The 25,078-nt window shown below is 41.6% G+C and overlaps 1 protein-coding gene and 1 pseudogene across 1 annotated transcript in view; one reads left to right on the top strand and one right to left on the bottom strand.

Annotated features, from left to right (window-relative positions):
* Window positions 1-25,078, bottom strand: part of GPC5 (glypican 5) — a 571,748-nt gene that overhangs the window by 99,429 nt on the left and 447,241 nt on the right. The window lies entirely within an intron of this gene.
* On the top strand, window positions 19,777-19,883 carry LOC144259742 (U6atac minor spliceosomal RNA; annotated as a pseudogene).

Genomic DNA, 25,078 nt, shown 5'->3' with positions numbered 1-25,078 from the left:
GTTAGAAAATTGAATTCCCTCTGTACTAGGAAAAGAAATTAAAATAAATGCCATGAAATCACTTAACTCTATTGCATTTAATTAGATAATAGCAGACCTCATTAGTGAATTCAGCTTTTACTCATCACTGTTTCAAAAACAGCATTAGCGATTATTTTCTTAATAACCAAAAAGTAAAGTAAGTAGATGCTACACACACATCTCTACCTCTGCTGTATCTATTTATATATTTACTTGAGTCCCCTGATGTTTCCTTTCATAAATCAAAGTTTAAAAAAAAAGCCACAGTAAACCAAGCGGGAAAATGGACTTTTCCCTCTTTTCAACATCAAAACATTTGGAATTTTTTTAAATCAATGTTTGCTCACAAAGACTTGGTGCTTGGTTGGTGCTTTGATGCAGAATATGTCATGCTTAAGACCCAGGCAAACTGCGAAGAGCTACAAAAGGCATAGGCGCTGACTTCCCCTCTGCCTGGTGGGTGCTCAATCATTGCCCTGCCCCTGGCCCCGCCTCTTCCCACCCCTGCATCGCCTTCACTGCATTCCCATTCCACCTCCTTTCCCCAAGTCCCCACCCCTGCCCCGCCTCTTCTCTGCCTCCTCCCCTGAGCGCTCCACGTTCCCGCTCCTCCCCCTCCCTCCCAGAAAGTCCGAAGCATCACCAAACAGCTGTTAGGCAGCAGTAGCGTGAAGTGCAAAAGGAGGGAGGGGGAGAAGCAGGGATACAGCGATACAGCGTGCTCGGGGGTGTGGGTGGAGAAGAGGCAAGGAGCTGGGAGCTTGGCTGCCAGTGGGTGCGGAGCATCCGCTAATTTTTTGGGAGCACCCATGGAGTCGGCACCTATGACAAAAGGATCTCTTAAAACTGGATGACTGGGCAACAAAATGGCAGATGAAATTTAATGTTGATAAATACAAAGTAATGCACGTTGGAAATCATAATCCCAACCATACATATAAAATGATGGGGTCTATCTTAGCTGTTACCACTCAAGAAAGAGATCTTGGAGCCATTGTGGATAGTTCTCTGTAAACATCCACTTAATGTGCAGTGGCAGTCAAAAAAGCGAACAGAATGCTTGGAATAATTAAGAAAGGGTTTGATAATAGAACAGAAAATATAACGTTGCCTGTATATAAATCCATGGTATGCCCACATCTTGAATACTGTGTGCAGATGTGGTCGCCCCATCTCAAAAAAGATATATTGGAATTGGAAAAGGTTCAGAAAAGGGCAACAAATTTATTAGGGGTATGGAACGGCTTCCATATGAGGAGAGATTAATAAGACTGGGGCTTTTCAGCTTGGAAAAGAGATGGCTAAGGGGAAATATGATTGACGTCTATAAAATCATGACTGGTGTAGACAAAGTAGATAAGGAAGTGTTGTTTACTACTTCTCATAACACAAGAACTAGCGGTCACCAAATGAAACTAATAGGCACAAGGTTTAAAACAAATAAAAGGAAGTATTTCTTTACAAAATGCACAGTCAACCTGTGGAACTCCTTGCCAGAGGATGTTGTGAAGACCAAACCATAAAAGGGTTAAAAAAAGAACTAGATAAATTAATGGAGGATAGGTCCATCAATGGCTATTAGCCAGGATGGGCAGGAATGGTGTCCCTAGCCTCTGTTTGCCAGAAGCTGGGAATGAGAGACAGGAGATGGATCACTTGAGGATTACCTGTTCTGTTCATTCCCTCTGGGGCACCTGGCACTGGCCACTGTCGGAAGACAGGATACTCCAGCTAGATGGACCTTTGGTCTGACCCAGTAAAGCCATACTTATGTTCTTATGTAATCTGGAATGCAACTGTTTATGTTGTCAGAATTTCCTTAACCTTTAGAATCACATCTAATTATGAGTGGACAATACGTCATGTTGGATCATTTGGAGTTTTTGGTGAAAAGCTGAATAAAGGGACTTCTTAAAGGTAGGAAAGTTAACAATCATTAATAGGCAGCAAGACAGTAGTTAGGAAGGACAAAAAGTCAAAATTTCAAAATTGTGGAATGCAAAATTCCAAACGTTCTGATTTTATTTCAGAAACGGCAACACATTTAACATATTTAATTGAAATGAAACATTTTGACACTTCATTTCATAGATCCATAGATTCTAAGGCTAGAAGGGACCATTGTGATCACCTAGCTTGACCTTCTGCAGAACACAGGTGTAGCAGGGTACTGCAGGGCTCCTCTTGGATCCTTCCCCTGCTGTGACAAAGTCACTCGAACACCCTGGGGTTCAGTAACCACTGGTGCTTTTTATTTACAGGTTGTTCTCCTTTTAATCATACACAGCTTGGGTTCTAGTGTCTGCATCCAGGAGGGAAGAGCTACCACTCTGCTTCCACACCTCTCTCCTGGCTTCCTTCCTCACAGGCTTTTATATAACCCCAGGCTAATTGGGCGGGCAGCTGTCTCCCATTCACCCATTAGGCACAGGTTTTCTCTAGCCAGCTCCAAATTATTTCCCATAATGGAAGCTGGTGTGAAGGATGGCTGAGTCAGCATTTCTTGCCCAGCACCCTGTCATAGGACTTCCCTGAATTAATTTTTGCTTGAACTACAGCACATCTTTTAGAAAAACATCCAATCTTGACTTTAAAATAATCAGAGATGGAGAATCCACCACAACACTTAGTAATTTGTGCCAACGGTTAATTACCCTCACTGTCAAAAACTGCTTGTGAATTTGTACAGCTTCAGCTCCCAGCCATGGGATCTTGTTATCTTTTGTCTGCTAGACTGAAGAGCGCATTATCAATTTTTTATTCCCCGGCTGGCATTTACAGACTGATCAAATCACCCCTTAACTTTCTCTTTGTTAAGAGGAATAGATTGATCTCCTTGAGCATATCACTATATGGCATGTTTTCTAATTCTTTAATCATCCTTATGGCTCTTCTCTGAACGCTCTCCAGTTCACCAACATCTTTCTTGAAATGTAAACATAACTGGCCAGAGTATTCAAGCAGCGGTTACACCAATGCCAAATACATAGCTTGGTTCAATATTAAACTGCATGTGCCTTAGCTTCCACAGTGGTTCATGGGATTTATTCAGGTGCCTCTGTGGCTCCTCAGTCAGACAATTAATCCCATGAAGCACCTTGGTCATAGGACCCCCATGATGCACAAGCCTGATTCAGAGGGGAGACCACAGTGCCTCATGGACAATATAGTCCACCCAGGGAGCCCTTCCTATACAGGAGAATGAACCACCAAAGCTATTACTCCCACGAAGCACTGTGTTGTTCAGGGAGATATGGGTTAATGTTGACCTGAACAGAAACAAACAAACAAAATCCATGGTCTGGCAAATCACATTTTTTACTTGAATTCAATCTGACTCAAAATGAAATATTTCATTTAGGTTTTCCTGATGGAAAATTCAAAATACTGCAAAATCAATCATCTCACAGAAAATTTAAATTTTGCAGAAAATGCATTTCCCTTTAAAAAAAACCCACATATTGATGGAAAACTCGTAACAGGTTGTACAAACATACAATACTTATCAACAGTGCTTGAAGGGTCAACATAGCTGCATATTATATTTTTCTTTATAGCTTTTCATCCCATTTTAAAAGATTAAAAATAACTTGTTTCTTGGGGCATGCATGCAAATAGGATTTATACGATATACAATTTTTTATTACAAGTCTTACCATTGTATCACCCATTTTTAACTTAAATTTTACTGAAATGTATGTTACTTTTAAAATAACTTTACAGAAGATGCAGATGCTGCAGAAGGAACAATTACAACAGACAATATGCACTACACAAAGAAAGCTGGACTTCCTATTGCCTTTATTTTCTCTTTTGTCTTGAATAATAAAAAGAGAAAATTTATACCAGTCACAGAAAGAAAGGCCATCAACACTGAGGACCCATATGAGAAAAATGTTTAATAATCCTCATGGAAGTGGAAATGTAAAATAAAGCAGAAATGAATAAATAGGCAAAACACTCCCACTGATCCAAAGGAACAAGATAGAAAAAAACATAGTGAACAACTGACAAAGCCTTTTTAGCATTATTTAAACATTATCAGAGTTTACAAGATACTACAATGAAACAACCTATCTGCTGATAACTCCCCTAGCGCTAATGGCTAGCATAAGGAGCAACCATCTTCTTCCAGACTGATTTCCCGCCAATGTGCCTGCACCACAGAGCTAATGTTAAACAATAAATTTATAAGGAGTGTTATATTCTTTATTAGTGTAACCAACAAATACCCTCTACAAGCCACTTGTAATCAGATTTTTGAAGAGTTCAAAGAACTGACTTTGAAAAATCAAATTTGAGTCCAGTCAAAATACAATTCTAATTTTTATTATAATATTTGTATCATTAACTTCTACAAGACCCCAAATAAGAGAGAGCTCCAATTCAATTTATTTTCTTCATTGAGCTAAAAAACTGTCTTGTTTAATAATTAGTCTAATAACAATAGTCTGATGCTGCTCCAACAAATAGTTTCTTCTGGAAGTCTAAGTTGGACCACCATAAAATGTAAAATACAGAAAGGTATGCCCAACACTTTTCAAGTGCTCTCTAATACTGTCAAAGGATTTCCTCTTCTTAATCAGTGAAGCAGTCTATCATCCTTATGAAATCTCATTTGAGAATCTTCAAAGAGGCTATCACCCTCTATTGATTGCTCAGCTCTCAAGATTTTATTAGAGATTAGACAATAAGGAGCAGGAAATAATTTGTTCCTTCGATTTGACCTGCAGGCTTCTTAAAAAGTAAAGATAAAATTGACTCAAATTACTAAAGCAGGAGACAGTCCTGGCTCAGACTCAGTTCTTTAACTAATTAGCCCCTGCTTCTGATATTTTAACAGTCAAACTTTTTTGCTAAATTCAGTTTTACAATATACATATTAAATATTTCTTTATTTTGTGATAAGCCTTTCAATGATACCCCGGGTATGACCTCTGGTGCAACATCCCCCTCCATTTCTTTTACGATATGTTTAAAGACTACAGAACTCAACAGAGGACCATGCACTGAAATTAATAGGCATTAGATCAAGCCAAAAATTATTTCTCTGGGTGAGCACTTAAGAGACCTTGGCAAATAGAAGTTTCATGACCCAGCAAAATTCCCCTCAGTGTTGTAGTTTTTCAAGTAAAAATATTACCTTCTTTTTAAAATGCTTAATGGAGAATTAAGATTAGCAAATCATGATCTTGAAGAAAGCCATGCATAGGACAGTGGTCTTTTCCTATGCAATTTTGAAATGATAAATTTAAATTTAAAGACAACCTACTGATATGGTAGAATAAACACAAATCTATTTAGTAAATGCAAGTCATCAGCTGCCTTAGCAATCTAGTAGTTTGAACAAAGTGCTGTAACGTAGAGGGTCTATGGGTATGTCTACACTGCTATTAGACACTTACAGCTGGCCTGCACCAGCTGACTCTGACTCAGGGGGCTTAGTTTAATTGCACTGTAGACATTTGGGCTCGGGCTGGAGCCCAGGTTCTAGGACCCTGTCAACTGGTTGGGTCCCAGAGCTTGGGCTGGAATCACAGTCCAAATGTCTACACCGCAATTAAACAGCCACTTAGCACAAGCCCCACAAGCCAGAGTCAGGTGGCATGGGCCAGCCACAAGTGTCTAATTCCAGTGTAGACTTTCCGGAAGAGACTTGAGGCCCTTTTCTGTTCTCACATTGTAAAGGTGATACAGCAAAAGCAAGGATTTATTCTCTCAGGAAGATATCTTCTTATGAAGAGCACTAATGAGCTCTGGAATGACTTGTGCCCAGGTCTCTTCCATTGAAGACAAGATTCTGTTTATTAATGGGCCTTCAATTGGCAGGGGGCAGGACACGTGTATAAAACAGGGACACATTCTGCAGCTTTCAGAGATGCTGAAGGACCTTGGCAGACCAAAGAACTATCACTATATAAAGTAAACTAACTTGGGAGCTTAGATATTTAGTCTCTCTTAAGTGAAATTGTATTGCCCTTCAATATGACAAAGGAATCAAATTCCAAATCTGAAAATGTATCTGGGAAGACAGAATAGTGTGGTAAATATACAGCAGACGTGCCATGCTCAGGCTTGACAAAGCCCTGGCTGGGATGATTTAATTGGGGATTGGTCCTGCTTTTGAGCAGGGGATTGGACTAGATGACCTCCTGAGGTCCCTTTCAACCCTGATATTCTATGATTCTATGATTCTATGCTCTTGATGTGGGAAAGATCCTTCTGATTTTAAGGTGTGCCCTATAACCGCTTTCTACTTCCTCTTTAAATGAACTTCCTCTTGATTCAGTAAAGTATATTTAGAGAGGGCTGTGCTATCAAGTACTGAGCTTCAACAAGACGTTTATAGTTGCTGCACATCCTCTGTAACACTGCAGTGTTCCACTTCCTGTTAACTCAAACACAGAGACAGGAACCAGTTGCAAAGATAGAGAGAATACAGCCAGGTTATCTTATTGCTGCCTTAGTTCTCTGTTTCTGTCATAAATTATTTCTTGTAAATTAAATTAATTAATTAATCTAAAACTTGTCATCATTGAAATATCTGCAAGTCATTCGGAGCAATCTGTGCTGACTGATCAGCAAGAGATTTGTGCCCCGCTCCCTCAGCCTGGGAATGATTGCTGACCAAGTGAGCAATCAAGAGGAGATTATGAGCCATAATCACTCATTTAGAGAAAGAGATGGATGGACATGGGAACATGGAGGCCATTGCCAGGAGGCTTCCAATGCTCAAGACAACGGGAAACCAACTCATGTCTTTCTGAAATATTGTTGCTAGAAGTTTTTTTGCATGTTTTTAGATTTGTTTCTGTGTGAGAGTGATGGCAAATAATAGGACAATAGCAAATTATCCTAGTACTGAATTCCAAATAAATATCAGTCAGAATTATTTTTGAGATATAATTTTTTTCTTCTGAGATATTAGTCTTCTAAAATGCATAAAATGACATAGAATCATAGAATCATAGAATATCAGGGTTGGAAGGGACCCCTGAAGGTCATCTAGTCCAACCCCCTGCTCGAAGCAGGACCAATTCCCAGTTAAATCATCCCAGCCAGGGCTTTGTCAAGCCTGACCTTAAAAACTTCCAAGGAAGGAGATTCCACCACCTCCCTAGGCAACGCATTCCAGTGTTTCACCACCCTCTTAGTGAAAAAGTTTTTCCTAATATCCAACCTAAACCTCCCCCACTGCAACTTGAGACCATTACTCCTTGTCCTGTCCTCTTCTACCACTGAGAATAGTCTAGAACCATCCTCTCTGGAACCACCTCTCAGGTAGTTGAAAGCAGCTATCAAATCCCCCCTCATTCTTCTCTTCTGCAGGCTAAACAATCCCAGCTCCCTCAGCCTCTCCTCATAAGTCATGTGTTCTAGACCCCTAATCATTTTTGTTGCCCTTCGCTGGACTCTCTCCAATTTATCCACATCCTTCTTGTAGTGTGGGGCCCAAAACTGGACACAGTACTCCAGATGAGGCCTCACCAATGTCGAATAGAGGGGGACGATCACGATCACGTCCCTCGATCTGCTCGCTATGCCCCTACTTATACATCCCAAAATGCCATTGGCCTTCTTGGCAACAAAGGCACACTGCTGACTCATATCCAGCTTCTCGTCCACTGTCACCCCTAGGTCCTTTTCCGCAGAACTGCTGCCTAGCCATTCGGTCCCTAGTCTGTAGCGGTGCATTGGATTCTTCCGTCCTAAGTGCAGGACCCTGCACTTATCCTTATTGAACCTCATCAGATTTCTTTTGGCTCATGTGGTGAGTGTCAACATTTGCAGGAGGAGGTCAACACTAAACTTTCCATTTTTATATTAATCAATTTCAGAGCAAATCCCCCCTCATATTAATATCCAAATATTGACATCAATGATGTTGTGATATGATGACGGTAATGGGGTCTGCTTACCCTGCACTAGCCCAGACAGGGTTAAGCCCATATTATTGACAGCGGAAGTCCCGGACCCCAGTGGGACTGGGCATACTCCAAATGCTCTAGCAGTATAAAGGAAGGAAGCCCAGCTCATTCTGGGCTTGAGGCCACAGGGGAAGGACCCCTGACTGCGCTAGGAATCAGAGTCTTCCTGGGCCCACCTGAACCCCGGCGACTGGAGGAGCCACCAGAGGTGACCAGCCCAGCTGACCCAGAGAACCCACTGTCTCATGGGAGACCCCAGCACAGACACTGGTAAGAAGTGACCCAGGGGAGGGTGATGGAGTGGTACCTCCCACCCGGGAAACCCCAACATGTTTCAGTGGGACCCACCCGCTGAGTCAGTGGCAAGTTGCTACGCCACTGTTAGGGCCCTGCGTTGGGGCCCGGCAGAGTCGGGTGGGCCCGGGCCCCCCTACTGGGTCCGCCATACCCCTTGGTGGGCACCCCACCCCTCTAGACTCTGGCCGCTAGGCCATGCTGCTCTGCACCTAAGGGCTGCTTTACAGACTCTGGATGCTAGGCCATGCTGCCCTGCATCTAAGGGCTGCACTGACCCTAGGGGCATAGACCATCACAATGACATAAAACTTAAGTTTCACACCGAAAAATACTAAAGTCTCACAAAAAAAAATAAAAAGAATTATCAAGAAAGAAAGAAAAGACCTACTGACTAGGGTTGCCAACCTTCCAGTTTCTGGAAAGTGGACAACCCTATTCTGCTCCCTCCCCCTGAAGCCCAGGCCGTGCTCCATCCCCTGCTCAACCTCCTACCTCAAGGTCCTGCCCTCTGCTCACTCCTCTCCCCCCACACCCTGCGCCCAGCCCGGGGACCATCACACTCTCCCCATTCCACCAGTTACCTGCAGGGGGCAGGCTCTCTCTTCCTACCGCACCTGTCCCCCTGGCATGATCAGCCCAAGTCCCTGGCCACCGCAGCCTCCCAAAGCTAGGTTCTCTGTCAGGCTCTCACACTAACCCAGAGCGGAGCAGACAGTAGGAGAAGTTGATGGTCCCGCCCCTTCCACTCCCGGGCACATTTCCGGCTCACTCAGCCTCTGACCCTAGCAGCCGGGCCTGGGCAGAGAGTGGAAAGGGCAGGACCACCTACTTCTCCTGTTGGCCACTCCGCTCTAGGTCGGCGTGAGAGCCCAGCAGCCCAGTCAGCATGGTGACTGCCTGCGAGAGAGAGAGCCTGGCTGTGGGAGGCGGCAGCGGCAGTGGGAGAAAGACAGAGCCCCTCTCCCTGCCTCAGCAGGCCAATCTGGGGTGGTGCTTGGCGCCCGCATGTCCCCCCTACGTGTTGTCCCAGCTCCTGCAACTGGACTTTTGGTGTCTGGTCAGTGTTTCTGACTGGACACTGTTAGGTGCCATTTTCGACCAGTAGTCAACCCTACTACTGACACTCAAATCCACCTAAGTAGAGGGATGCTGCACAGGCTCTCCCCTGGCTGTTATTTCAGTTTGAGCTACAACAGCAGTCCCTCTGCATCAATTAAACAGGGTGTTGGAGCTACTGGATCTGTGTAAATGCAGATGTGAACCTTCCCCTAGCTTGCCTGTACATAGTTAGGCTCTCCATATCCCTGCCTATCTGGGGCCATTACTTTCCATGGCATCTAGGGCATGCAGAAGTACTGCCATGTAGCCACTCTGCCTATGCTTCACTCAGCATAGCCCCTGTGTGGGGTTAAGTGGTGCAAAGGGCTTTGCACTGATGCTCTGAACGATGGGTGAACTTCACTGTTAGAGAATACTGTAATAAAAGGAAACACAGGTAAATAGACACTTACATATTCATTTTTATAGGAAACTTTTCCTCAGATTGCAAAAATATTTTTATAGCAATCCCAGAAGGCTACAGTGTGCTTTTTTTGGATAAGCACAGCTCTGCATTGCAAGTATAAATGATGTCTCTCAATAGAAGCATCAGAGCTCCAATTATTTAACTCCCTATACTCGGTACTATTTTAACAGCTGGCCTCTGTCCTTTCTAAACACAACAACAACCCTACTGCTGATTTATGATTCACTGTGGTGTTTTACTGAACTAATGAGCCATAAAGGGCCTACTTTTTATGAGGAGATAATCAAGGCCACAAATTTATCACTACACTCTTTTATCTGTCATTATAAGACAGACTGTTGAATTGGCACTTGTATGATAAGATCAACTTTGTTTTCTTTGCCAGCATTAAAATGTTTCACAAGCTAATAGATTTTTGTTTCAGTTTTGACACCTATCACTATTGATTCTAGCCTTGGCAAAGAAACTAAGGGTTGTATATGACACTTTCACAGTCATCTTGGAAATGGTTAATGTCAAGTATCTTTAAGAATCATTTGTTGTAAACTGTGCCAATTAAAACTGTAAACATTTTCCATGTTCAAACTTTGCAGAAGTTGGGGAAAGAACAAAGCGTTTTCCTGTAGTGGACTTGTGTAGTGAGCAGCTTATCACGTATTTTGCTGTATCTGGAATAAAGATAGAATGACACATGCTGTGACAAGCCGTAAACATACCAAAACCACAAAAGCTTTTCTTGCAGTGTTTTCTAAAAGTTGAGTTGGGTTATTTATTATAGGCAGTTCTGCTCTGACAAAATTTTCACTCAGATCCAAATAAGAGACAAAAGAATCCAGAGAAATCTCCATTCATGTTGAACTCAATAAAGCAGCAAGTAATCCTGCCAATCTTGGGAAAGTAGCCCATCCTCCAGAACTCCTGGCCCAAATGCAAGTACTTGCTGAATGAAAAGATTTTATGATTGACTAAATGATTCTGCCAGGAACTGGGAAAAATTAGAGAAGCTTTTGAATTAAAATTTATTTATTTATAAAACTTTACACACTGACTTAGCCCCAGAGTGATTTTAGGTGAAATTACTTCACAAACAGGAGGCGCTAGGAGAATCAGATAGTGTGTATATAAAACCATTGGTGATTTTGCATTAGCGGTCTCCCTGATCTGCAGAGGTCATAAGTCTGTTGCAGCCATAGCTAGAGACTTGACTCTTTAGTTCAAGACAGCTATGGCAGCTATCACAGACAAACATTAAAGAAAACAGTAAGAATACATTTAATTGTTAGGTATCTTGTATAAGAAATTTAACTAAATAACAGGACTATCTACCGAGCTATGTAGAAAACTGATTAGGCAGCTAGTAGCCAATTATTTATATACTGAGCTTTTTCTCTCTCTGTTAGTCCATTGAGATGCTGTATAGTCCTAAGTAGGCAGTAGACCTAGAGGAAACAAACAGATGTGTTGGCAATGAAAAAAAATGTTCCTTGATTTACGTGATAGAATAGATGACCTTCAAAACAGAAGTATAAGGCAGAATATACAAGTTCCCACACACAAAGAACTCCTATATTTATCATTTATACTGCACCAAGCTCTATATTATCTAGGTGCCAATACTATTATAAGAGGAGTTGGCAGCAACACCTATAGCTAAGGTTGCCTAACACTTTCCTTATAAAATCCTTTTTAAAATTGTTTATAACTTTGCCAAACATTACTCATTCCAGCTGAAATTTTCCAGGCTAGGGGCACTATTGCCAACACCCAGCATTCAAAAATCATGAGTCAAATCCCAAAATATCATGAGATTGGTCTCAAAATTGTGAAATGTTTTAAAAGAAGTAATATTAAATTGTGGGTTTGTCTGTCTTCTGATTTTGAACACCCCTTTCCTTACCCCCATGTGTATATGACAATTAGTGTTGCCGATTCTTGCAAAGTTAGAGTGAATCATGTGGTTTGTGCCCCTATATCCCTACATCAATTCATTATGTATCCTCTTAGTCCCACATCAACTTTCACCCCTCTCCCCAGCCCTCAGATAATTAGTTCTGCATTCCCTCCAGCCTCACATCTGCACCTTGCCTTTCAGCACAGCTCTGCTCCTCCTCCAGTCATCCCTCCAGTCTGTGGGGCAGCTTTGGAGGCTTTTCAGGTCATCCCCTTCCAGGCCTGGTGGGTCATCTCCAAAGGTATTTACCTCCAGTGGCTTGGGGAAGGGGACAGCTTCTGCTGCAGTCTTATTCTCCCTATTTCTAGGCTCAGTGTTGCAGGATGCAGGAGGGGGAAAAAGGGAGGAACAGAGAGGAGCCGACTCCTTTTTCACAAGAGGGAAGGGGGAAGAAGAAAGCAGAGGCACTGTAAGCTGCTGGGCTCTTTCCGTCCTCCCCTCTTGAAAAAATGGTATCAGCTGCTCCCTCTCCATCTTCCCTTATCCAAAAATTCCCCTCAGCTCCTCAGGGAAGAGATCCAGAAGCAGCAGCTCTGATTTGCTGACAACAGAGAAATGGAGAAGGTCATCAATAAGAGGGGGTTTTCTTCTTGACAGTCTGAAAATCAGTTCTGAAGGTTGCCATTCCCAGTGTCATCATTTGACTTGCTACTGAAGGGATCAGTTTCCCTCCAGGATCTTGAATTGAACCCAGGATTCTTGAGTCTCAACATTCCTCTGCTGCAAATATCTGTGAAACAATCTGGCAAGGTGTTTGTCTCATCTCCAAGCTAACTGAGTAACTGGTGGCAGTAGTAGGCTACTCCTCCACATAGAGGATGACAGCCTAATACTGCCACTAGTTACTCAGTTAGCTGTTAATGACCAGTGTGGGGGTCAGTATGGTTCCATAGGGTGGAATTTCTGTTTTTTACTTTGCTTTTTTAAAAAAAAATCCTAGGAAATTAAATGTAAAAGAAAAAAATATGTTCAAAGAATGTTTGCAAAATCAAGCACTCAAACATTAGCAGGTGTCAGAATTAGGGTTGCCCAACATGGAGTTTGCCTAAGGATGCTGTAGTAAAAAATGATGTCCTTTCGCAGATGTGGGATTTATTGTGTCTGCTTTCTTGGACATGGCTGGAAAAGGAAAAGGAGATGGTCAGATATTCTTGGCTGGGTTGAGAAGGCTGGAGACAACAGGCAGAGCCAATTTCTCAGTGATCTACATCTGTAATGTGTCAAACAGGGAATCAGAGATCTCTGGTGCCATGACCCTTGTTCACATCTGGACAGTATTTGCCATTCTTACCAATAGCTGTTCATCCGTCTCAGTTCATCAACAGTCTCAGTTCATCAGAAAGGAAACAGATGAGGCACTAATCTGATCTTCTGGTGAAGTGCCGTCTGTATATTTCTCAACATATCTGGTTCTTCTCATGGAGTCTTATCCCGTTCCTCAAATACAGGCAGATCCTTCTTCAGGTCTGAAGTATTGGTGCTGGCAAGGTAGATGGTGTTGGTGCCCAATGAGGAATATGTGCTAGTGAGGGTATATAGTGCTGAGGGGGAAGGTCTGGTGGATGAGTCAGTGCCAAGTTCACAGCTGGGGTTGGTCTCACAGCTTCCAAAATGACCTTCATGGAGTCCTGTGTGAAAGATCACATGAGGAGCTGAAGAGGGCCCTGCATGAGATTCTTCCATGATATATGGATTTCAGGTAGGAGAAGAAGTCTGGTATTCCAAGGTCAAGTTGGGGAGAGGGGGACTCTCCATATGCATCTCAAAATAGGTTGAAGGTACTCCAAGGTGGCTCCAGATCAGAACAGGAGAAGTTGGTACAAGAACAGAGTCAAGCAGTGGAAAAGCATGCCGTGGGGTGACTAGTAGCTTTGACAGAAGACCCTCACCCACAATCCCTTCTTATAGCCAGGCTTCCATGGTCCACCTGATGAGATAGCTGGCCTTGAGCCACAAGGGAGGGCTCAGAGACAAAAAGAAAATCTGCTGTTGACCTCAGATGTGAGTCAAGTGGGTTTGGGTACTTTTAAATCACCATTACTAGCTTTGGGACAGTAGGGCACACTCCTGGGATCAGACCTCTTGTATGGCACCATTCCCTGGGATATTGGACCCCTCTGTTGAGCTGCCCTAGTACTTGAAACTGGTGTTTAAGACTCCCTGAACCCTAAAATTACACATGCTCCCTCAAAGCTCCAATGCAGCTATGGGCATTCAGGCTTACCAGTTTAATTATTTCAGAAACACTGTGGCAGGAAAGTAAGGAACACAGGATTAGCAAAGGAATTTCCTAACTGCTTTGACTTTCCTCCTAAAGAACTTGAGAGCTACAGATCTTGAAAAAATAACAAAATAACAAAAATCCTGAATTGTGCTCCTCTTCCTTAGACCCCACTTACTCCTTCTTGTCAGTGCATAGTTCTTTAACGTTTCAGTTTGGGCAGAGCCCTTCCTGCTGTCTCTTTCTCTTGTAAGCCCTTATTTTGTGTAGTGTTGCTCACCTGTATACACACACACACACACACACAGAATCCACTCTTAAATAGGGCCCCTGTCTCTCAGACATCGGCCCAAATTCTCAGGGCTTGTCTACACTTGAAACGCTATGGGGTACAGCTGCGGCAGTGCCGCTGTGCTACTTCCGTGTACGGGTTTCAGAGTAACAGCCGTGTTAGACTCTAGCTTTGCCAGTGGGAGAGGATCTCCAGTCAGTGTAGGTAATCCACCTCCCCGAGAAGCAGTAGCTAGGTAAACAGAAGCATTATTTCATCAACCTAGCGATGTTCACACAAGGCGTTAGGTTAGTTTAACTATGTCACTCAGTGGTGTGGATTTGTTCATATCCCTGAACAACATAGTTATGCCGATGTAAGTTTCCAGTGTACACTAACTTTGAGTCCAAACCGTGAAGGTCCAAATCACCTGGTCATACTTGTCCCACCTCTTGGCAGGACCCAAAAAAGAACATCTGTAGTTCCATGTAGATGAGCCAGCACTTAAGAGTCATTGAGTATGTCTACACTTCAAGTAGGCACCTGCAGTTAACCCATGCCACCTAACTCAGGCTTGGCTAAGCAGCTGTTTAACTGACGTTTAGATGTTCGGGCTCAAATTGCAACCTGAGCTCTGGGACCCTACCACCTTGCAGGGTCCTACTGTCCAGGCTCCAGCCTGAGCCTGAATGTCTCCTCCACAATTAAGCAGCCTCTTATCTTGAGGCCTGTAAGCCCAAGTTAGCTGGCATGGGCCAGCCACAGGTTTTTAATGGCAGCGTAGACATTCTCCTTGACCGTCAGTCACCCCCAGTCTGCAGACTTGATTCCTGTCAGTGCAGGGCCTTCAATAAACAGTCAAACAGACTCCATCATTCAATATAATTATATCCCACTCTATAACAGGCACTTCCTGTATGATCACTAAAGCTACTGAGGCCATAATTTGGTGGGGAGGAGATTATTTCCATCTCTGGTCCTGCTTTTGATTTAGCTGGTGCCAGATGAGGAATTTGCTACCAGTTTAAGGCCAAGAAGATTCTAGTCTTGAGCCTGTGATGAAAGGGGCATTGAAGCCAGAGTGCATCCTGGCTCCTGTGTAACATGGGGTTCAGCATGGAGGGCTAGTCTTGGTACCACCCAATTAGCCTGTCAGAGCATTAGGCTGTAGGCAATGAGAAGCCAGATGAGCCTGGAATGTTAAGGGTCTCCCACTGGTGTTGGGGACTGAAGGTGTGGCAAACTGCACATTGGCTTATTGAGTGTATCTCGCCGAGACACAGAAGGCATCAGGCATGAATGTCTGTTTGCAGTATGATGGCCTGGCAGTAGATGCACTTCTTGTAGCCCTGATAAGGAGACAAAAGCTCCTGGTACATGGAAAGGGCTAACTACACTAAGCTATCCTATACTAATTAACTGTTTACACAAAAATCTTAAGCTAGGCTATGGAAAGGACTTATGTAAGGATGGGTTCTGCACGCTCTTGGTGGTGCAGGTGAAGGAACTGAGGCCATTAGAATCATAGAATATCAGGGTTGGAAGGGACCTCAGGAGGTCATCTAGTCCAACCCCCTGCTCAAAGCAGGACCAGAGGAGTTGCACTTCTTCGTACAGAATAGGACAATGATGTAACTAACATATGAGATCTCTTGTGCACCCCCGCAACAGACATGGCTTTTCAATGCAGTTTTGCAGCTCAATACTATGAGGATCATGTTCCACAGATGGGAATGCACAGATACCATTAAACAGCTTCTAATATATTTAATATGTAAATAGATAGTTGATGTAGATTTTTTATAGTACTACTATTTTATCAGAACATCTTGCAATTCTGATAAAGGCAAGTCCATTGCCTTACAGAAGTCTAAATATAATATATATACACAGTTACCTTTATCAACCAAACTTGATATAATTTTTGTTGAGATTACAAGTTTATTTGACAAGACCTATTTTCCATAAAACTATATTTAATTCTTTACTAATTGTGTCCCATATCAACCTTGCCATGATTTTGCCTGGGATTTATGTCACGCTAACTGGTGTACAGTTACCCAGGTTATATGATTTAGCCTACTAAAACATAAAAGTCCTGTACAACTTCCCCAATGTTAAAAGATTTGTTAAAAATCAACATTAATGGTTCAAAGAGCTCAAACATTTATTTTAATACTCTTGGGTTCAAGTTATTCCTCTTCCTCTTATGATTTTAAAGTGTTCAACATCTTCCCTAGTTACTGAGGGAATAGAAAGTATTTCCTTACCACACTAAGGTCTGAATACATCCTGCTGCTTTTTTCCAAACACAGAACAACAATAGTCATTGAATATTCATGCTTTTTTTCTGCATGAATTTTGTTTATTCCTGATACAGTTAAAAAAAAATCTTTCTAATTATCCTTAACTCTACTGACCATAGATTATTCATTCTCATCTTTAGCCTCAATTATCAATTGTCTGCATTTCCTAACTACTGATTTGTATTCATTGCTACCAAATTCACCATCTTTTCCATCTGTTATATATTTAGGTTTAATTGCTAGTTTCGCTTCCTCTCTTACTCAGGATGTTTTTTTTAACTGAAGCTTTCTTATATGATTAAAGAATTGTGGGTTTGGAGTTATAAATAATACTTAACACAGAATTATCATTTTTATGTCTAAATTTTTCTCCCCACTGGCCCTTTTTAAACACCCAAGTTCTTGTGCGTGGAGCATACTTGTTTCTCTTTCTTTCTTTGTCATTCATAGTTACAACAACATTTTCCTTAATCTCAATATTTGGGGAGAAACGTGTCTAACCAGTGAATGTCCTGCACTTTCTTGTTTGAAAGTATGTCCCTCAGGCATTCTTCCCCCTCCTTCCCTTCCTCCCCCTGTCCCCCGGGTTGAAAGATGTGATTGACAAATACAGAGGATAAAATTGGTCAAGGTCTTGCAGCTTTCTATTGCTCAAAGTAAAAAGATACAGCTGTTTTAGTCAATAGAAAAAATACTGTTTTAGCTGATTCAATGAGTGAAAGTAGAGTGAAGAGATTTATTTTCACTGGAGGCAAGGTTGAGTGCCTGAGACAGTTTGCCTACCCTGCTGAATATATATCCACCAAGTAGACATGCATGTGTCTAATTCAGATGCAGGTCCCTTTTCTGTTAGTATATTTGCTTTGTTTTTGCAGGTGAAGGATGCCATAGGGGAGATTTTTAATTGAAATCTGGTAGTGGAGGATAGACCTGGGAAAGCAGAATGACTTCCAGCTTTCACTTACAAATTAAATAAAATCCTAAGGGATCTTAAACTGGCAGATGTTTGGAGAAAATTAAATGCTAATGTGTGCAGTTGTACTTTTTACACCCATAGACATCAAATATATAAAAGCATTAACTTCTCTTCTGTCGCAGTGGGTGCACGATATATGCACAGGGTATAAGGTTAAATCTTATGAAGTAAGATGGAAACTCAATATCAAATTATGCACTGACAGCATAACGTGCCCAGGCAATCTCATCCTGAAAGTAGTTAATTGAATGGCTAGCAATCTTTTTTTTTCCCCAAAAAAGTATGGCACTATTTCAGAATTAAAGCCCTTGTTGAATACTACAATGCAAATTATACCTGGAAGAATAAAGTAAATGAATAACTGGGATGGCATGAAATCTCTTGTGCATAGGCTTTTAATAGCTACTGCCACAGAAGGAAAATATTTTAAATGTTTTCCACTTAAGAACTTTGAAAATGATTTCTGGAACTCAAGAGAGTGGACAACTAATAATAATGGGAAAGGGTAAATGTTTGTCACGGTGGTCATAAAAGTCATGCATTGCATCACTTTTCTTAGTAAAATCCATGAATCAAATCCTGGCCCTATTGTAGTCAGTGGAAGTTCTGCCATTGATTTCAGCAGGGCCAAGATTTCATCCCCCATTAAACTGTGCATGTGAATATGTGGGTGGACTATTAAGAAATGAGTGGGTAGGTGGGCAAATAAATACATAAAGAGTTATACAAATTATCTTTAGAAAGGCCTCAGAGAATAGCCCTTAAAACTGAAGAGAATACAGTACTGGAGGGGGCTGGGGAAACCAGTGTGACTACAAAGACTTAAAATACCAAGAAACAATGGAGGCCTTTGCCCCAACTGCAGTCAGTCGAAGCACTTGAACTGGAACCATCCTGGTATAAACGAAAGGGAGCTGCTCACAGGGGTCCTCTGTAAGTGGTCTTTACCCTCTTGGTCTGAAACAGCCCAAATCTGTTAACTTCTCTTCTTATCCAGGGTTTTGGGGGATGGGAACACTAAGAGATGGGGTATGTGGTAAGGAGAGTACTGGTTTCCTTTTTATTCTAATACTTTATTTTAATTATTTTCCAGGTTGGGGCCAAAGAGGCACTGGTAGCTCAATCTTGTCTTGTGACTGTTTTTCTAGATTTTGGCAGACATACCTACAGCCTAAGAGAGGCACCTTTTCTGAGGATTCTATATTGAAATAAATAATCTAGAAATTCTGTTAATTGAGCATGCTGAACATGTTCACAGGTTATTGGTTATTAAATTTTAAAAAGCAATATAGCAAACAGACACTTGACCCAGCTGCTTAAAAAGATAACAAAATAGATTAAACTAAAGACGCAAGTCTTTTTCTTTCATCGCGGGAGATCAGACCTGCAACAATCTCTCTGGAGTGGTGGTAGCAGTAGCAAGGCAGGATGGAACTTATGCACCATTTTCCCTATATGAGTTTTATTTAGTGTCCAAAATGAATGTTGTAGATGCACTGAGACAAACCCACTCAACCATCTGCAAACTAGACTCATGCCCTTTGGAACTTGTGAAAGCTATGGGGAAACAGTAGGTCAGAATGAGAGCTGTCCTGGCTGTGAGATGAAGTGACAAAGATAATTACAACACCATATGATTCTCTGTGTCTTACTGGCAGAAGCACAGATTCTCTGTGTCTTTCTCATTTTGGCATCCCACGCCTTCTGGTATCTGGCTGAGTTTTTTGAGAATATCTGGAAACAAAACCTTCAGGGTTTTCGTGGGTCATTTAGCTCTTGCTTGCTGATCTAAAGCATTCAAGTGTTTGAAGTCTTTTTAGGGCAAACTCTGTATTTAAAATTAAGGTTGAAAATGTAACAATAGAAAAACATTACTATTCCTGACAGAATTCTGCATCCCTGTGGGGGTTCAGAATTCATATGGTCTGCATCTTTCTCTTCCCCCCATGCAGAAAAATGCAAAATAAATCTGCAGGGGGACATGTACCTCTTCCCCAGCAGCCCAGGCAGCGTGTCTGTTCTAACATGCCTGGAGCAGCCTTAGAGACACTAATCACTGGAGTGGGAGGGGGACTGGGCATGTATGCCTACAGGGGAGATGTTGATCACTGTCAGAGGGCGGGGATGAGTATGCATGTGTACCAACAAGCAAGAGAGACCTGTGTGGAGGGGTAGGGCTTTTTATTATGCAGGAGGCAGGCTCTGTCCCTGAGGCAGAAATGTAGTAGCCTGCCTGCTAGTTAATTGATCTCATTCTCTGAGGCAGAAATGTAGCAGCCTGGTTAGCACTCCCCTTAATAAGGATGGAAGAGGTCCTAGTGACCTTTACAACACGCATATGGTTAAGGTATTGCCACTTACTTTGTGGCATCTAACATTGTTAATGTTCCTATCATTAGTTAACTGTTCCAATTCTTAGTCGGTTCCCCCAGGAGCATAAACCTGTAAAAATTTTAAGATCCCTACATTGCCAAAGTCATGTAAAGCCTTATAAATGACAGTAAGAGAATCAGCTAGGAAGCTCTATGTGCTTTCTCACTTTTTTCCTTTGCCAAACTGGCACAATGGGGTTAGATTACAGCTCAGAATTTGTTTTACTTACCCAATAAAAAAAAAGACATTGAGGGCAAATAAAACATTGAATTGAGGCATGAAACTAGAAGCTGGTATTCCAGCAACCACAGAGTGAAGAAGAGGTGGCAGTGGGCAACTGCTCCACCACCGGAACCGTCAATCGCTGAACATCTGAGAGAGGTCAAAAATACAGTCTTAAATCCAACCAATTCAAGCTTTGGGTGGGGTCAGTTTGATCTGAGCCTACTCCTGTGGTTTTGATTTGGGATCATATCTGATTTTGGATCCTTCCAAACTGGAAGGAACCTGTTTTCCATTTCTGGTTTGGATGTGACTAAAATCTCATGAAATTTTAGCCCAAGATGGTGGAACTCATGAAAGAATAGCTAATCTTATTTTCACCAGGGAACTGAAATGTGGTCTAGATGAAATTACTATAAGGTGGGGGCATAAATGGTTGAAAAACTCTACTCAAAGAGTAATTATCAATTGTTCACTGTCATATGAGGAGGAGTTACCAGCACTTTGGAGGACAGGATTAGAATTCAAAATGACCTTGATAAATTGGAGAATCGTCTGAAATCAAGATGAAATTCAATAAAGACAAGTGCAAAGTACTTCACTTAGGAAGGAAAAAATCAAACGCATAACTACAAAATAAGGAATATCTGGCCAGGCAGCAGTACTGCTGAAAAAGATCTATGGGTTAGAGTAGCTTACAAATTAAATATGAACCAACAATGTGAGGCAGTTGCAAAAAACACTAATACCATTCTGGGGTGTATTAACAGGAGTGTTGCATATACGACAAAGGTGGTAATTGTTTGGCTTTACTTGGCACTGGTGGGGCCTCAGCTGGAGTACTGTGTCCAATTCTGAGCACCACACTTCAAGAAAAATGTGGACAAACTGGAGAGAGTCCAGAAAAGAGCAGATTTGAGGACTTCAGTAGCTCAGACATAGGTGAGAGGTTTATTGCAGGAGTGGGTGAGTAAGATTCTGGGCCTGCATTGTGCAGGAGGTCAGACTGGATGATATAATGGTCCCTTCTGACCTTAATATCTATGAATCTATGAATAAACATTTATCAAATAGTCAATAAAATGCCAGGACAATCAGAACCAAGCACTTCCCAAAGTACCCAGCCAGGTCCAGGACAACGGATTAGCAAAACTGGATGACTTTCATGTATGAAAGTCTGAGCAATTTAAAATGACATTCTACTTTTTTTTTTTTTTTTTTTTTTTGCTGTTTGGTGTTCTGTAATGTAATTTAAATGAAAATCCAGGATTATAACGTCAATGCAGGGTATTAAATACAAAGTGTTTGTAATTTAACTTTCGTGTGCTTAGGAAATGCTAAATAGTTATTGTGACTTTTTTTTTGTATTGTAGTTTAAATAAATTACCAGAACAACTGAAACTGGTGTGATTATTGTGCATTATTTTGACAAATAAAATCTTTAATATTTTGGCACATAATCCCCCTAGAGGTAACATTATTTAATGTAACCAATGTATATACTCAGATGAGAAGAGCATTCTTTTACTGTTTATAGCTAATTCTGTTTGAGAAAAAGAATATGCAAAGGAATGAAAAGCAAGCCAGTGAAGAAAGCAAACTGCAAACTGAATTTTCCCTGATAAGATAGACAGAGCTATCTTGGATTGTTTTCCTTTATTAACTAGTACATCTTAATGGCATAGCTCATTCACTGTCCTTCAAGAACAAAACAGCATGAGAAATTAGTGAAAAGGTTTATCAACATGGAATTGTTCACAGGATTAAATGAGTGCAAGCAGTTTCCACGACTCTACAAGCTGTTTCTTTATAACAATATGGTAAATTACTGTCATTCCCATGACTGGTGGACATCTGTCCCGCCCTTACTGAAGTCAATGGGAATTTGGTCTGTAGCATTTAGACACAGCTCAATAATTATTTGTCCTGTTTATGACTAAAACTCGTTGGGAATTTTCCTACTAAACTTATATTTTGGTCAGAAAAAGCCATGAAATGAAATAGTTTATGGAAACATTTTTGTTTTGACAAACATCCACCAAACATCTGCTAAACATATGTAAGGTTCCATCGGAAACCTGCATTGTTTCCTGCCTGTTCATCTAATGGGCTGCAAGTGAGACCAGGCTGCCAGGGTCCAGAGCTTCAAAGTAGCCCTGCTATGCAGGCTGTCCTAGGGCTGGGGATCCCAGGACTTCCTGCATCCAGAGGCAGATTATGGTTTTGTGGGGCCTTGGGCCAGAGCAAATTGGGGCCCCTCCCCACCCCTTCCACCTGCAGTCTACTCCGACACCCCTTGTCCCTGTGCACTTACCCCATTTCCCCTGCATGAGTGCTAGGCAGGCAGAGTGGGTCAGGGCATGGGGGACACCCATTTTTACAGGACCCCCCAATTGGTCGGGGCCCCTGAGCACACGCCCTGTTGGCCCAGTGGCTAATCCGCCACTGCCTGTAGCCAAGGTTCTGGGAAAGCCCCAGTAACCTGGTAGCCCTTCCTTGAGCTCTCAGGGCTTCCAGGCTCTCCTCGCTGTCGCCCTGAATCCCTAGGCACAGGGTGAGGAGTTCCCTGGAGTTAGGACAGTCAGCTGCTCAGTTTCATTTTGGAAAAAAATCTAATCAAAATGTTTCAGTTTTCCCCCAATTTTTTTTTTTTTTTTTTTTTTTTTTTTTTTTTAGAATTTCCTTTGTGCTGGAAATTTTGAAAGTGTAGTTTTGTTTGGGATCCAGAACTAAAATATTTTGAAATGTTGGAATTTCCAGGTTTCAACAAGCTCTGTTTTGGATAACCTGGCTCCTAACTAAGTGATTGACTATGGGGCCACTTAAGATATTATTAGGCTAACCAATTCCATTGGGTGAAATGCAGGACCAGGACTTTCTAGCTACACTTTTTTATGGTCGAAAACAACAGCTTTTTGCTTTATGTTATAAAGGTTAGTGTTAACAGATTATGTACATTAAATTCTTTATTGCTTTAACAGTGAACTGTTTTATTATGGCCAGTCTAGTAAAATCAAAAAGGGGACTTGTTACTTAGAACCGGGCCCTGCTTGGTGATCTCTCTTGCCACAAAGGGCAGAACAAGAGTTGTTCTCTCTTGCCACAGAGGTCAGGACAATAGGCAGTGGGTTCAAACTACAGCATAGCAGATTTAGATGAAATCTCAGGAAAAACTTCCTAACTGTAAGAAAAGGGGGACAATGGAACTGACTGCCTTGGAAGGTTGTAGAAGCTCCTTTATTGGAGGTTTTCAAAAGGAGGCTTAGACACAACAAATACATTCACACACAACAAATGCATCTTGGCAGAGGCTTAGCCTAAATGACCCTTGTGGTCCCCTCTACCCTATTATTCTATGATTCTATAAGTACCTGTCCCAAGGTGGTGAGCACCTTCAGTTCACTAAACAGCTTGCAAAGGGCTCTCATTATCTTTTAGGATTATGTCTTTAAAAAGAGAATCATAAGGGCAAGGGGCTTTTTATGCAAATCCAAGTATTCACTTCAGAAAGACTAGTCTTGATGTATTTCCTTGCAAATTCTGCATACTCATTTGCAATCAAAATATCTTCTCTTTGTTCAAAGTGCTGTCAGCTTTGGTAAAGGGTCCTCCACCTGACATAAGGTACAATATGAATGCCACTCTTGTTCTTAAAGAAGGAAAATCCAAATTATATTTCCACATTCTTGATGAGTTAGTGCCCACATTCTAGTTAAGTTTTGGGCTAAATGGTTGGAAGCTATCCAAAAATACTATTTAATGGCATTTAAACAGAATTTTTTTTAAAATAAAGCTCATAGGATAATGTCCACTCCTTGACAAATGTTACTAAGTTAAATAGTCTAGCTTAGAGATACCTATCATTCTTCAAGTACTGATAGCCATGTTAAGTGAAAATTCTTATTCAAGATCACATAGATTTTAGATAAATTAAAACCATGTTTTGACTCTTTGTTGTCAGGTTAACCTTACCTGAATTGACTTCAGTTTCTTTGCAGGGGTCCCATTACCCCCATAATCTTTTCCAGTTGCTGTGGAACAGCATGAAAAAGATGCTTGAGGTTGCATCCTTAATTATTTGGTAATTAACATGTATCATTTAATTGTTTATATAGCAACTTTGATACCAGCTTAGCTTTATCTACCAGACAGGGAACAAAGGATACTTCCCAAGAAGGCCTTTTGATAGAAACAGCTTCATTTTCATCAAATCCTGGTAGCCTAAATAAAGTGAGGTACATTACAACACTGGGTCTCAGTCCTGACTGAAATACATAATTGCAGGACAAAACAATTAAGCCCCTACCCTATAGAAACATGAGCCCACACTTTACATGTGATAAGTCCATTTAACTATATGGGACTACTCAAGCATGTAAAGTTAAGTATATTTTCACAGGGTCAGGGACTTATGCAATTAGGTTCAGAGAGCTAAACAATCATCTGCCACAGAGGAACCCTGGGACAGTTGCATAGGGGCCTACAAAATTGATCATGGAGAATTACCAGGAGATCTCCCCTTCTGATGTGAAGGATCTGGGGAAGGGGTAGAAAGTCTGGCCTCCAAACCCCATGGTTCCTGGGAATCCACTGTGAGGGAAGCCCCTAGATTAACAAACAGGAGGCACAACATGGAACAATAAACAGAGGGAATAATTGGAGAAGAGAATCTCCATCATTGACACCATCTGCTCACATGAAAAGAAATGTTCTCGATTTGTGCTTAGGAGGACACATTTCAAAAATATGTTGCTATGCCCTGGAAAATTAACAGTATTTTTCATTTAACCAAATGGTTTCTCACTACATTAAAAGGGATGCAGAGAAGAAAGTTATTTTTAAAAATCCATGGTAAACAAGGTCAAGCTGTCTACAATGAATAATGGGAGGGTGGGCTTTGCAAAAGCACCTGACTGATTTATGAGCACAACTCCCTTTGATTTAAGCACTTTTGAAAATCCAAACCTTGGGAAATATTTTTCTTACT

This window comes from Eretmochelys imbricata, chromosome 1, assembly GCF_965152235.1.
Source record: "Eretmochelys imbricata isolate rEreImb1 chromosome 1, rEreImb1.hap1, whole genome shotgun sequence".
In the NCBI taxonomy this organism is placed as follows: domain Eukaryota; kingdom Metazoa; phylum Chordata; order Testudines; family Cheloniidae; genus Eretmochelys; species Eretmochelys imbricata.
Note: the sequence above shows the minus strand (reverse complement) of the source record. Positions and strands in the feature narration are given on the sequence as shown.